The 14,234-nt window shown below is 43.9% G+C and overlaps 1 protein-coding gene across 3 annotated transcripts in view; it reads right to left on the reverse strand.

The window, feature by feature from the left end:
* The window catches only part of LOC103663859 (corticotropin releasing hormone binding protein), a 60,177-nt gene that overhangs the window by 40,199 nt on the left and 5,744 nt on the right, over positions 1–14,234 (reverse strand). For all 3 annotated transcript variants that reach the window (XM_040622168.1, XM_040622169.1, XM_040622167.1), the window contains one exon: positions 13,193–13,312. The gene's annotated coding sequence lies outside the window, so the exon portion shown is untranslated. The remainder of the gene's footprint in view (positions 1–13,192; positions 13,313–14,234) is intronic.

The following is a 14,234-nucleotide window of genomic DNA, read 5'->3' on the forward strand; positions in this document are numbered from 1 at the left end:
ACCCTAGAGTCAAGACCACCTCTATCAGCACCATCAGCATCACCTGGGAATTTGTTAGACATGCAGAATTTCAGGCCCATGGCCCAGACCTACTAAAGCTGAATCAGATCCCTAGGTGAGTCACACACACATTAAAGTCGCAACAGCTGCCGTTCTAGACACTTCTCAGTCAGATGTTGATCTGATTGTTCAAGTGAATCACCACAAAAGCAGTGATTTTCAACCCTGGTGGTGTTTAGAATCAACTGATGCTCGTTTAAAAATGCTGATGCCTGGGCCCCATCCCCAGACCAAATGAATCAGCATCTTTGTGGAAGATGGACCTTAGTCATATATATTTTTAATATATATGAATATATATATTAAAGTGTGAGTGTAATGTCAAATTAGGATGCAAAAATCACTGTTTTAAAGATTGAAAAATTTATGGGAGAGTTTAGAAACCAACAAAACTGCTTTAAGTAAAAAGCAAATATGCATAAAATTATAAAATGGTTTCCCATAACATTCAGGATAAATTGCAAATTTGTCACCTTAGCACCAAATGCCCTTTCTGATTATGAGTCCTGTCGGCCTCTCCAGCCCCATCTCCTGCTATCCCACCGCTACACGCTGGGGGCACCAAACCACTTGCATTGCCCTCAAAATGTCCCTTCGCTTCACACTTCCACGACTTTACCCAAATTCTCTTTAATTAACTTTCCCATTTCTTTCCCTTGTCAAAGACTCAACTCCAGGCTTCTGCCTCTGGAAGGCCTTCCTGGACCCCACCATTTCTAGCTATTTGTATTGCCAGCCACATTTCAAGGGCAGGGCCCCAATCAGACCTAGGCTACTGTCTCCTGTAAGTCTTGTCTTCCAATAAGAACATTGGGGAAGGGATGCCTGGGTGGCTCAGTCAGTTAAGTGTCTGCCTTCGGCTCAGGTCATGATCCCAGGGTCCTGGGATTGAGTTCTGCATCTGGCCCTTGCTCAGTGGGGAGTCTGCTTCTCCCTCTGCCTGTTGCTCCCTCTGCTTGTGCTCTCTCTCTGACAAATAAATAAATAAAATCTTAAAAAAAAAAAAAAAAAAAAGAACATTGGGGGAATGTTAGACATTAGAATGTGCCAATGCAGGGGCGACCCTTGAATATTGTTTCAGGTTGATTTAAACAGCAGCAAATGCACAGACCACTGCCTGTGGGCATAAGAAGTAATCAGTTTTGCCTCCTACAAACTTACTGTGGACGCCTAACACACACACACATATACACACACAAAAGAAAGCCAGCCCCACCCCCTCTTCACTAGGAAAGAGCTTTTGGTGCATGATGTAATCCTTACTCATTTGATACCTAATTTCACACATAAATTGCTTTTCCTCCCTATTGATTGATTTTTAGAAACAGCATGAAATGAACTTTTTTTTTTCATTTATTTCTCTATGTTGAGAATGTCCTTCCTTGAACTGGACAGGGAGAAAATTTTGAATTTACTTTTCATGTTTTGGTGACTCATTTTAGAATATACAAACTTCGGCCCAAATTAAAACAAAATGTTTAAAAGCCCCGGAGAAACGTTCAGATCTTCTCTTGCGTAAACACAGTGCCATCTTGTAAGAAAAAAGTCTGAACACCTCTGAAATATGTAGTCCACTTTTTTCTTCTCATTTTCCCCCAACCTTTCGAGCGACAGGAGTAAACACCAAGAGTATACATTTCTTCTCTTGAATGCTCTGACATCTAAATTCTCCCTGTCCTGCCTGCTCAGAACTGGCTTGAGAGAGACAAAAATATTACGTAAAGAAAAAAAATGGCAGGTCTTAGCACGAGGAAATCAACAACAGGCAGGTTCTTTCATCTGTTCACTTAAATATTTATTGAGCATCTCCTGTCTGCCAGGCTGGGGGACAGACACTTTCGCAAGAGAAATCACTCTCATCAGGCTTCTGATGATCTCTACCTTGGCGAATGTAGTGGTCAGTTCTCCGTTCCCACCTGACTCCTTCTCTTTATAGATTTTACCTTCTTTCCTTCTTCAAACACTTTCTTCTCGAGGCTTCTGAGGTACCACACTCTCCTGGTTTTCCTGCTATCTTTCTGACCATGCCTTTGCTGTAGGATTTGCTGGCTCCTTTTTCCTGACAGCAAACTGTTGGCCCTTTCATCTCTCCTATCTACGTTCTCATCCTAAGTGATCCCTCAGTCCTGTGGCTCAGCAACATCTATGTGTTAATGACTTCCACATCTGAGTCTCTAATTCCTCTCTTTGCCCAGAGCTCTAGACTCTCATCTACCCAACTGCCCACATAATATGTCCACTTGGATGTCCAATAGGCATTTTAAATGGAGCTATTCCCCCAAGGGTCCCCACCACAAAGCTGCTCCTCTCCCAGCCTTTCCCACTTACTAAATTTGCTTGACCAAAAATCTGAACGTTAGAGACTGTGTTGGGCTGCAAGTAACAGAATCCAACTTAAGCAGAGAGCAGTCATTCTTTTTTCACATAATGAGAGGACCAGAAATAGGCAGACCAGGGCCATGGAGGGCCTCCTCAGCGCCAAAAACGTCCCAGTTCTTCACTGTTTTCCTTCACTATCCTCATGCTTGCAAGCTGGCAACCTCACCTCCAGCCTCGCATTTACATTCCAACGGGAAGACAGGGAAGGAATTAACAAGGTGGAAGGCACAGAACCAATATGCAAACAACAAAACATTCCCAGAAATTCCCAGGAGACCTCTGCTTATGTCTCAGTGTCCAGAACTATGTTATAAGCTCCACGTCAGCTGCAAGGTAGGCTGGGAAATAGAGCTGGGCACATTGCTACCCTGCACAAATTAGGCTTCTAATATATGGAAGAAAGGGAGAACAGATATATCCTGTACTTCCTCACCAGTCCACTGGCATGTCCTGTCACTCCCACCTCCAAAGCACTTAACAAATTGATATTAAAAAAAAAAACAAAAAAAACAAAAAAAACTGATCTCCATTGCTTGATTCTGGGGCTGAGACACCATTGTCTCTTGCTCAGAACACAAGGACGGCCTCCTAACTAGTCTCCCTCTTCTGCACTGGCCCTCTCTATGGCCCTTTCTTCACACAGCAGCCAGGGCTACGTGTTTAAAAGTATAAATATAGGGGCCCCTCGCTGGCTCAGTGGGTAGAGCATGCAACCCTTGACCTCAGGGCTGTGAGTTTGAGCCCCATGGTGGGTGTAGAGATTACTTAAAAATAAAATCTTAAAAAAATAATAAAAATAAATTTATAAAAAGAAAAAGTATACCTTTCATTACACTATTTTCTTTCTAAAAATCTCCAAGAGATCGGTCACTGTCTGGTTTCCCCCAAGCAGACAGTGAGACAAGGACTTGCATGCAAGGTGTTACGTGAGAGTGCAGACACACAGGGTGGGGGGATGCAGTGAGACAAAGAAAGGGAGGGAGCGCAGAGAAGGTGTGACAGCAAGGCAGCCTCCCGGGCAGGTGGCTGAAGCTTAACCCCAGGGCAAGCACTAGGGGAGTCCTGTGGAACACTTGCCCCAGAATTAGGGGACCCAAGGGGCAAGGGAAGGAATTTACACAGCAGCCTTCAAGAGTTGCTGGCTTCAGCTCTCTTGGCTTGGATACCGAGCCCTGAGTGCACCCGCTCTCCTGACCCTCTCCTGACCCTCTCCTGACCCTCTCCTGACCGCTCTCCGACAAAGCCAGCACTTTCTTCTGTGGGTCAGCCTTTCTGCTGACAGACCTGCACAACTTCTTCCATGTGAAGCAGAACCACAGATAGGGGGGAGAGCCACTTAATTTCGTTAATAGGCTAAGAAGTTCCAAATACAATTTAAGGGTGATAAATGTCTCTTAGAAGTTTGCTAAGCTTTAGTCTCATTTGAAAGCTGCTAAATTTTGTGGTGCTTGCTCTCTGACAGATTTAAAGAAAAAAAAAAAAAAAGCATAAACCTCCTTAGTAGTATAGGAAAATTTCCAGTACGGTATATAAGATTTAGAGTATTTAAATCAGTGTATTAAGGTACACATCATTTAATAATACTAGTAATTAGGGGCGCCTGGGTGGCACAGCGGTTAAACGTCTGCCTTCGGCTCAGGGCGTGATCCCGGCGTTATGGGATCGAGCCCCACATCAGGCTCATCTGCTCTGGTGGGAGCCTGCTTCTTCCTCTCCCACTCCCCCTGCTTGTGTTCCCTCTCTCGCTGGCTGTCTCTCTCTGTCAAATAAATAAATAAAATCTTTAAAAAAAATAATAATAATACTAGTAATTAATTATAGTATATTATATCTATAGATGGCATCACTGTAACTACAGGTCTGAAGACTATAGAGGAACAGGAAGCAAACAACTATGGCTATATTTCTGCCCTTAGATAAGCTTACTACTTATTTGTATTTTCCTTTCTTCTTCAGTTGTTCTACAAAGTAATCATTACAAGCAACTGTCAGAGCTGCCACCATGACCACGAATTCATTGGTTGGTCCTGCATTATCTTATCAACCAACTGGGGGTCCTTTTGGCACTAAAAGGAAAAAGAAAATTTCTAACTCCCAGGCCTTGAGGTTCATGACAACTGAAACTGCATTTTCCTTTTATTTACATTCAATTTTTTATTTCCCTTTTAGTATCTAAGGACAATTTCCAAGAGACCATATGCAGGTGGATTTAAACCAAGGACCAGTTCTAGATGAGTCTAGCCTTCTGCCCCAGGGCCATGTAATTCTGGCTTAGATCTAAACACCAAGAAGAGCAAATAGCATCTTAGCATCATGAGCTGCGGGTTCTGAAAATGCATTTACACAACTTCAAAGGTCAAGGACCAGGACTCGAAACACACAGAACAAAGCAGACTTTAAAGCCGATAGGGGGAGAGTAGGTGGCTCTACCATTTACCAACAATGGGAGTTTGCGCAAAGCATTTAACATTTTTTAATTTCCTTATTTATAAAATGGGAAGACTATCTCCCCAAGAAGTTGGGGGAGACATCAACACTTTGAAAAGTGCTTAGCACCAGGTTGCTAGATTTAGTAAATGAAAATGCAGGACATTCGGTTAAATGTGAATTTCGGATGAATAATGAAAAAATTGTTAAGTATGTCCCAAATCTTGGATGGAACAAACAATAGTTATCTGCAGCCTTACCTAGCACAACAGCAGACACAAAAAAAGAGGCACCTGATAAAGGGTAGATCTTAGAAGGATGACTGCATTATAGGGGTGGAAAGTAAAGCAAGGAGCCCATGGAAGAGGTCAGGCTTCAGAATGGGTGGGACTGTGAAGCATTCACTGGTCCTATGATTATTGGGTGCTGAGAAATATTTCTAAAAATAGTTCATTTCCTCCAGGAATTCCTGTTGCCCTCTCAACAGACGCCAACCATTAAAAGGCTGGAAATTTTAATTGATCAAGATCAACTTGATCAAAAACAATGATACATTTCACTTGAATAAATCAATGTGCCAAGTTTGACCTGCTGAGCCTTTTATCCCAAATCTTATATAATCCAGTAGCCAACTGTGAAGAATTACTGTGTTAAAAATTTTTTACTGTAGGGGCACCTGGCTGGCTCAGTCGGTAAAGCATGTGACTCTTGATTTCACAGTCGTGAGTTCAAACCCCACAGTGGGCATAGAGATTACTTAATTTATTTTTATTTTTATTTTTTTTTACTTTAAGGTTTTCCTATAGAGGGTAAAGGAGAAAAGCGTGTGTAGTTGCAAATACTGGAGTCTTAATACAGGGTTTGGACAAATAACGTCATGCAAGGATAACACACTCTGCTAAAGGCAATTCGAGGCGGCTGCATAACATCAGAGTAAAGGGTTTTGCTCAGAAGGCATGAGCCCCCGAACACTCCAGTGTAAGCCCTCATGTGTAGGCTTATTGAACTCTTGGCTATTCTGAGATGTGAACCTCTTTGCTGCCCACCCGGTCACTGGCTAGACACACCCTTTCTGTCCCTCGCAATCAGCCTGTGCTGGTCTGACAAAGCTAAGGATTTGTCATTCACTAGAAAACTTGCCACCGCAGCATAAAAGACCCTGGGCTTCATTTCTGGCCCAATACGTGATATTAATTTTACAACAGGTAGACGAAGCTCTAGCTGTAACTCGTGCCACTAGTCATTAACTCTCCTTCCTAGTGTAACTAGCTGTGTCTTGGCTGCACCAGGATGTTGCATCACTGAGGAAAGCCGAAATAGCATTTACGACCCTTGGAAGCCCCAGCCACAGGCAACATGGAGAAGGGGACACGCCTATGAACAGATGACCCTCCGGCGACATGGGGGTTGGGGTGCCGAGCCCCCCCGAAAATGCTGCCTACAGCTTATGACTTTCTGACTTCCCAGATACTCAACTGCTAATAGCCCGCTGTGGGCAGAAAGCCTACTGGTAACATCGACAGCAGACTGACACATGTTTTGCGTCTTCCAGGTATTATATACTATATTCTTCCAATAAAGTTCGCTAGGGAAACGCTGTGAGGGAAACGCTATGAGCAAACACACTCAGTCCTGCATGTGAAAGATCCACAGAAAGAGGCCCCCCGCGGCTCAAACCTGTGCTGCTCAGGGATCAAGGGCACACAGAGGACAAAGGCCTCCAGCGTTCGCTTGCCCTGGCCTGGAACCTCGGGACCAACGGCACTCTTGGCGGCAGCCAGAGGCGACGGTACAGAGAGGCTCTCCTTGGACGCCGACCTCATCCACCCTCCACCACACGCGACGGGACGCTGCGACTCACCGGGCGGAATCCCGTGAGCTGTCGCTGCAGGAGCATTTTCGGTGCCCCCCAGGGTGAGCTTCAATCTGTCCCCTTCCTGGCGAGAGGACTGGGGGGAGATCCCAATCCTGACGTTCATGCAACCCCAGCGGAGCGGGCATGGTAAACGGACGCTCCGGGGACGGGCCACCGAACTCAGGGGGAGAACACTTGTCCAAAATAAGCAGGCGCGGAAGCCTCGCCACTTGCGTTGAAGGAGAACATGGCCTCCCCGCGCCCAGCCCACAGGTGACGCCTGTTCACCGCCCTCTCTTCAGTCCAGCGCTCTGGGCGCCTAGGGCAGGCTGCACGGGAGACCTTGCACGGGGGGGTTTCTCCTCCCTAATCCCCGCTCCCCCCAAATCTAGCACTTCCGGTGTGTTCGCAAGTCAGCCACCAGACAACAACTACAGAGTCATATCAAAACACAGGTTAAAAAATAATAATAATAAATCAAAATAAATAAAACATAGATTAAAAAGAAGTAGAAGATGAAGAAAATACCCAACTTCGTACCTGTTCAGCCAGGGCACGGCTCTGTCAACAGGTGTTTATAATTAAACTCCACTCGTTTATACCCGGGGTTTCACCTACACACACCTGTTCCCAAAAAGACCAGAATTACCAGCGGCGAGAGGTTCAACTGGAAGGGCCTCTGTGTCTGTTTTTAATCATCAGAAGGAACAGGTGTGAGTTCAAACCCCACAGTGCTGGCCCGAGGGCCCCCAAGGAAGGCCTGGCACCCACTGTGTGCATCAGATGAGAAAGCAGGGAGTGGCAAGGAGGAAGCCTTCTGTACCCCCACGGTGGGGAATATGAGTGGAAATTGCAGTCAGTTGCTAGGAAGGGGATGGCTGGGGAGAACGCTGAAAATAGAGTCTGTATAAATGGGATAGCAGTAGTACCTACCTAACAGAAAGCACTAAATGAATTAAAATATGTGCCTGCAACATAGTAAATGCTAGGTGGCAGCTATTGTTACCCTTACAGAAAAAAAAAATATGTGTACAATGTATGTAAGATACATAATATTACATATGTGTCCTTAAACATACATATACCTGACAGTATCAATGTGTGGTACACCTTATTTTTTTCACTTAACATATCCTAGAAATCTTTTTATATCAGCATATAAATCTAGCCCATTCACTAAAGTTGCATATTATCCCACTGGATGAATATACCTACATATAGGCAAGAAATATTTTTCAGGCATTTCTGTTATGCCAGGCCCTGTGTACGGATAACAGAAGAACCTTGCTCTTGGGAGCAAATCTTGTTGTTATTATTTTTTTAAGCAGGCTCCAGGCCCAGTGTGGAGCCCAGTGCGGGGCGTGAACTCACGACCCTGAGATCAAGACCTGAGGTGAGATCAAGAGTCCGATGGGTAACAGACCAGGCGTCCCCTTGTTAGTTTTCTCAGATGGTGTTAAATGTATAGACTGCAGGGAACACTGGGGCTATTTTATGCTGGGTCTTCCTATACAAGAATACGCTCACGTCTTGTGACCACACTTTTCTGGGCCTCCTCGTTTCTAAATGTACTCTTTCCTCTCCAACGCTTAACATTTACCCCACCACCACCCTGCCGTGATCCAGCTACTCCTGTAATTTCAATCACTCCCCAAATCATGTCTTGGCCTACATCTCTCTGCTAAGCTCCACAGCCAGCTTCAACCGCCCGCTGGACCCCACTCCTACCTCACAATGTCGCACAAGCGCCTCAAGCTCAGTTAAGACCAAAGTGAAGCCCATGGCCCCCCGACCCCGCTCCCGCTGCGCTGACCATTCAGACGTCCAGCCCCACCCGCCGTCCTGCTGCCCTCACTATTTTAAAACATCAAATGAACTCACCCATTTCTCTCTATTCTTCCCCACCTCGGGCTTCATAATTTTGGTCTCTATCACCAAAATAGAGGTGGCTTCCTTACTGCTCTCTCTGCTTTCTGTTCTCCATTCCCATCTCCATTCTGCTGTCAGACGAGTTTATTGAAAATGCAAATTAATGCCCTCACCCCTGGGCCTTCACAAGTCCGACCCTGCCGACAAACCGACCAGAATGCTGTGCTCTCTCATTCTTCCTTGCCTTGGCACTCTGGGAATGCTCCTTCTGTCTACCCTTGAAGCTCAGTTCAGCTCTCTCCTCTTGGACGTTTTCCAGCACTTTCCCAACTTCCAACTTCCCCCCTCTGTCTTCTCCTACCACTGGAGCATCTCTTTGTCATTTTTATCATTTCTTTTAGCACACGTTCCTGTAATCAGGGTGGTGGTGGTGGTGGTGGTGGTTGTTTTCAGTCTGCCCATCTGTTCCCCGCTCTCCAGGCTTTGAATGAGTCCCTTGATGACAGATCTGATTTCTGGTCCATCTTTGCATTCTATAGCATTTAGCACAAGATCCAACACTATGAGGCAATGCTCAGAAATCTTTGCTGTTGGATGGACTAGTGAGCAAATGACCCAGAAGGGAAACTGTAAGATCTCCAAAGAGTTTAGCCTTGTTGAGTTTGTCTAAAGAATTATTTGATTGCCTTTATTTCACACAAAAAATTTTTGTTTCATCAAATGGAGAAAGAGACAGACAACAGTCATTTCAAAGAATATAAAGAGTCTGAATTTGGAATTAAATATTTTCAGATTAAGCCACCGAAGTTATAAATGAAGTCAAATGGGTAACTCTTGCAGACTCTGTATATCTCAGAAGCATATTTAAATCATATTGGATCACAAATTAATTTACTTGGAAAATTCAGTTGGCAGGCAAAACTCTTAATAGAATAGATATTTAAAATTGTAACATTATAATCTGATTCGAGAGATGAAAATGTTCTCTCTACATTCTTTGCTCTTGGGGTTCGAAACAAGTGGCTTCTACTTGGTTTGGGCTTGGCTTCAGCAGAGCTAGATGTTTCTTTTGGTACATGCTGCCCCTTAGTGTCCGACTGCATAACTGCATCTGGAAGCTCTCTAATTTCCAGAATATGCTGGAAATTACGTAGACTCCCGGCCCTTCAGGGGCTTATCTGTGATGTAAACCAGCCCCAGCCTCTGCCCTCCAGGAGCCTTTCAGAAACAAAGATAATGTCAGAAGCCTTAATAGGACCCTGTCATGCTAGCAACACAAATTTACAAGTGACACGAAATCCCAGGGTGGGCAGGAAACACACAAACGTTTATAGCACAGAAAGGTCATCTGGTAGCACTTTACAGATTCTATTAATTATTACAGTTTTGCTCTTTCTTTCTTTCTTTCTTTCTTTCTTTCTTTCTTTCTTCTTTCTTCTTCTTCTTTTAAGATTTTATTTATTTATTTGACAGAGAGAGAGAGCACAAGCAGGGGGAGCTGTAGGCAGAGGGTGAAGTAACAGGGAGCCTGATGTGGGCCTCAATCCCAGGACCCTGGGATCAGGACCTGAGCCAAAGGCAGACTGTTAACCGACTGAGCCACCCAGGCTCCCCTACAGTTTTTCTTTTCAATTTCTGGCATGAGTCATAACCCTTGCGGCTAAAAGGGTTACAAGTGTGCAAAAGAATTAGAGAAATGGAAATTTCAGATTGGGGGAGTTCATAAGGGCTATTTTGGAGGAAAAAAAAGCTAGTACAAATCCACAGGTAGGAGGCAAAAACAGTAGAGCTGTTTAAAGTGGGGACTTGACCCTGGGGCCTGAAAGAAAGGAAGTACATGAAAAATTGGCCATCATATTAACCTGCCACAAAAATCCTAGGAGGGTCTGCCTCTGGGGCCAAGGCCAGAGTTATACAGGAAGCCAAGTTGCCTCCTTGCAAAGTTTCCAGTTTTTGTCTTTTTATGTAACCTGATTCAAATGTTCTGACATTTTCATAGCAAGGACATGGACTAATCTACAATTATGTGGGGTACGAGGGAGGGATTACAAGAGGGCATAAGGAAACTTTTGGGGCTAATGGATATTCTCACTGTCTCTAATGTGGTGATGGTATATACACATATCAGAACTTATCAAAGTATACATTTTAAATATGTGTGGTTTTTGTATGTCAATTATAACGCACTATTGCTATTCAAAGAAATTTCCCAGAATCACATAACTAGATTATATCATGCTGAAGTTCAAACCCATGTTTGTCTGACAAAAAATAAAATTAAGCACCCATTTAAAAGTAGAATTAGAAAGACTACAGAAAGTAAATTTTTTTTTTCAGCAAAAAAAAGTGACAATAGCAAAATAACCACACGTGTGCTATATTGGGAAAAAAATCTGTGTACATATAGAAAAGAAGGAAAATACAAATAGTTTTAATAGTTATTTAATGAATTATGGGTGGTTTTTAAAATTTTCAATGCTGCTGTTAAATTGTATTTTCAGAGGCACCTGGGTGGCTCAGTCAGTTAAGTGTCTGACCCTTGATTGTGGCTCAGGTCATGATCTCAGGTTGTGAGATGAGCCCCACATGAGGCTCCGGGCTGGGTGTGGAGCCTGCTTAATATTCTCTCCCTCTCCCTCTGCTTCTCCTTTACCCTCTCTAAAAAAAAAAAAAAAAAAAAAAAAAAAGTATTTTCAATTTCATCAGTTGTTAGTTGTACAGTATTTAAAATTATAATTTACCTCCATATTAGGCAATGTCTTTTAAGGTATAATGTTAAATTTTATTTTATTTTATTTTTTTAAAGATTTTATTTATTTATTTGACAGAGAGAGAGAGACAGCCAGCGAGAGAGGGAACACAGGCAGGGGAAGCAGGAGAGGAAGAAGCAGGCTCCTAGCGGAGGAGCCTGATGTGGGGTTCGACCCCACAACGCCGGGACCACGCCCTGAGCCGAAGGCAGACGCTTAACAACTGAGCCACCCAGGCGCCCCATAATGTTGAATTTTAAAACTTAGCATATAAAATTCTAGATTCAAAATGATCATGTTATGTTTTTATAGATGCAAGAGAAAAGACAAAAGGAAATATGCAAAGATGTTAATAGGAGTTTTTACAGGGTGATTTTTCTATTTTTCTGCTTATGTTAGTTACTCTTGGTTTTAGTAAGTTTAAATCTTCAGTAATAGCTATACTTTATTTTTATAATCAAAAAAAATGAAATAAAGTGTTTTTAAAAACCATAGAGTTGACAACGCATTTGAACCACCTGAACATAGATTTTTGGCTGTAGTATCCACTGACATTCCTCAAGTACTTTCCGGTTTGCAAAGCCCTTTTTGCACACACTATTAAGTAGCACATATTTGCCCAGTGCTGGACATTGTCTGTGGGAAATTATGTAATTCAGGACAAATGCCCAAATACTACTGAAAAATACATTACAGATTATTATTAAATACTAAACCAACCATAAGGTACATACATAACTGGACCTCCTTTTTCACAAGAGAAAAAGGACAACCTCAAGTTAATGCCCTTGAAGTTCCTTTTCCCTTGATAAATTTTTTTATTCCAAAATCAGTTTAAAGGGGCGCCTGGGTGGCTCAGTCGCTTAAGCACCTGCCTTCGGCTCAGGTCCTGATCTCAGGGTCCTAGGCTCAAGCCCCAAATCGGGCTCCCTGCTTGGTGGGGAGTCTGCTTCTCCCTCTCCCTCTGCCCCTCCCTCCCAATCATGCTCTATTTCTCTCTAAAAAAACAAACAACAGACAAACAAACAAAACAAACACTCCCCCACAAAATCAGGTTAAGGATCAGCTGTGTGTTCACGTGTGTGAGCGGGCTGCCCTGCATGTTTCTCATCCTTCAGAAAACAATTAGGACAAGGACGTAAAGGGCAGAGGTCCCTCGAGGAACTCCTAGGAGAATGGTGACTACACACTTGTCCTCACCCTTGTAGTCCAAAAAACAGCCGTAGGGGACTGGCCACACATTTCTGTCAGGAAAGCCTGTCTCTGCTCCAGGAACTGCAGGGAGGAGACTTTCCCTCTCTTTCCCTTCAATGATGTCTCCTACATCCCTGAGTTCACTGCTGAAAGAAAGGTATTTCGTCTTGCTCTCTACCTCAGGACTAAAGCTGAGAGTCAAAAAGAAGAGGAATTATAGGGGCGCCTGACTGGCTCAGTCAGTGGAGCATGTGACTTGATCACGGGCTTTTGAGTTCCAACCCCACGCAGGGTGTGTAGATTACTTAAAAATAAAATCTTAAAAAGAAAGGGATGTCTGGATGGCTCAGTCAGTTAAGCATCTACCTTATCCTCAGGTCAGGATTCCAGGGTTCTGGGATGGAGCCCCACACAGAGCTCCTTGCTCAGCGGGGAGTCTGCTTCTCCCGCTGCCCCTCCCCCTGCTTGTGTTCCTTCTCTCTCTCTCAAAATAAATAAATAAAATCTTAAAAAAAAAAAAAAAGACTAGGGCATAAAATACATTGTGGCTTCTGCCTTGCTTCCTCTTGGATCATGTGCTCTGGGGGAAGTCAGTCACCACCACGGAGAGATCCGTGTGGCAAAGAACAGAGGCCTCCAGCCAACAAACCGCACCAACCTGCCAGGCATGTGACGAGGCTCCTTAGAAGAGGGTCTTCCAGCTGGAGTCGACTGCAGTATGACCTTCTGGGAAGCCCCAAGTCACAACCACAGCTACACAGCTCCCAAATTCCTGTCCCTAGATATTATATGAGACAATACATATTGTTTTTAAGCAAAATTTAGGGTAAATTGTTACAACACAATACACATCTAAAATAGCTTCTTAGTTAAGTCTTTTTTACATGACTCTTCAGAGAAAAGGTGCCATGTCAATTAACAGGTTCTATTAGAAGTTATCAGGAATCAAAACGTAAGTGAGGAAATTCTCATATGTTGTTTCGGAATGGACAAACATGCCAAGCTCTTACAGGAGAGGGCACTGTTTCCTATTCTCTACGGCACCTTTCCCCACAAAACAGCAGTGAAAATTTAGAGGAAGTAACAATGGGTTCTCTGCAAGTGACCTCCCTGAACATCTTAACAGAGTTAATACAGGGCTTTAAAAAAATGTGCAGATTAACCAAAAATCACCTCAGATCCCAAAGTACCATTGCTTCGTCACTCCTCAGAGTCCTCTGAGCAACATCTGCTTAATAAAACTTCTCTTGATTATTCCCCAAGTTCTTTGAAGTACATTAGCACTGATTTCTCATTTGTCTGTTTTGGTGATACACAACCCAGAACTCCGAAAGCCTTCCACCAGCCCCTTCCCAGCTTCCCACGGGAGAAGCGGAGAGAGCAGTGCCCATCTCAGGGTCTTCCAGGACAAAGATTCCTCCTTCCATTCTGCCTCCTCCAAAAAATGGCAACCCCACAAGTTTTCTGTTTCTGAAACCTGATCTGTAGCACGACCTCTATCCTCTACCACAGAGGAGGTGAGAGTTCCTGGTGCAGACAGGACATACATACTGGACCGCACTGGCAATCGTTGCAGAGTCGAGCAGTGCAATGAACTGTCTGCAGGGCTTGTGGGCCACAGAGGGAGTTCTCTCAACCAGCCAATTCCGCAGTGTGGTTTTGGACATAGTTCATGGAACATTCCCCTCCAGCACAGTTTC

The sequence above is a fragment of the Ursus maritimus genome, unplaced genomic scaffold (genome assembly GCF_017311325.1).
Source record: "Ursus maritimus isolate PB19 unplaced genomic scaffold, ASM1731132v1 scaffold_5, whole genome shotgun sequence".
NCBI classification, from domain to species: domain Eukaryota; kingdom Metazoa; phylum Chordata; class Mammalia; order Carnivora; family Ursidae; genus Ursus; species Ursus maritimus.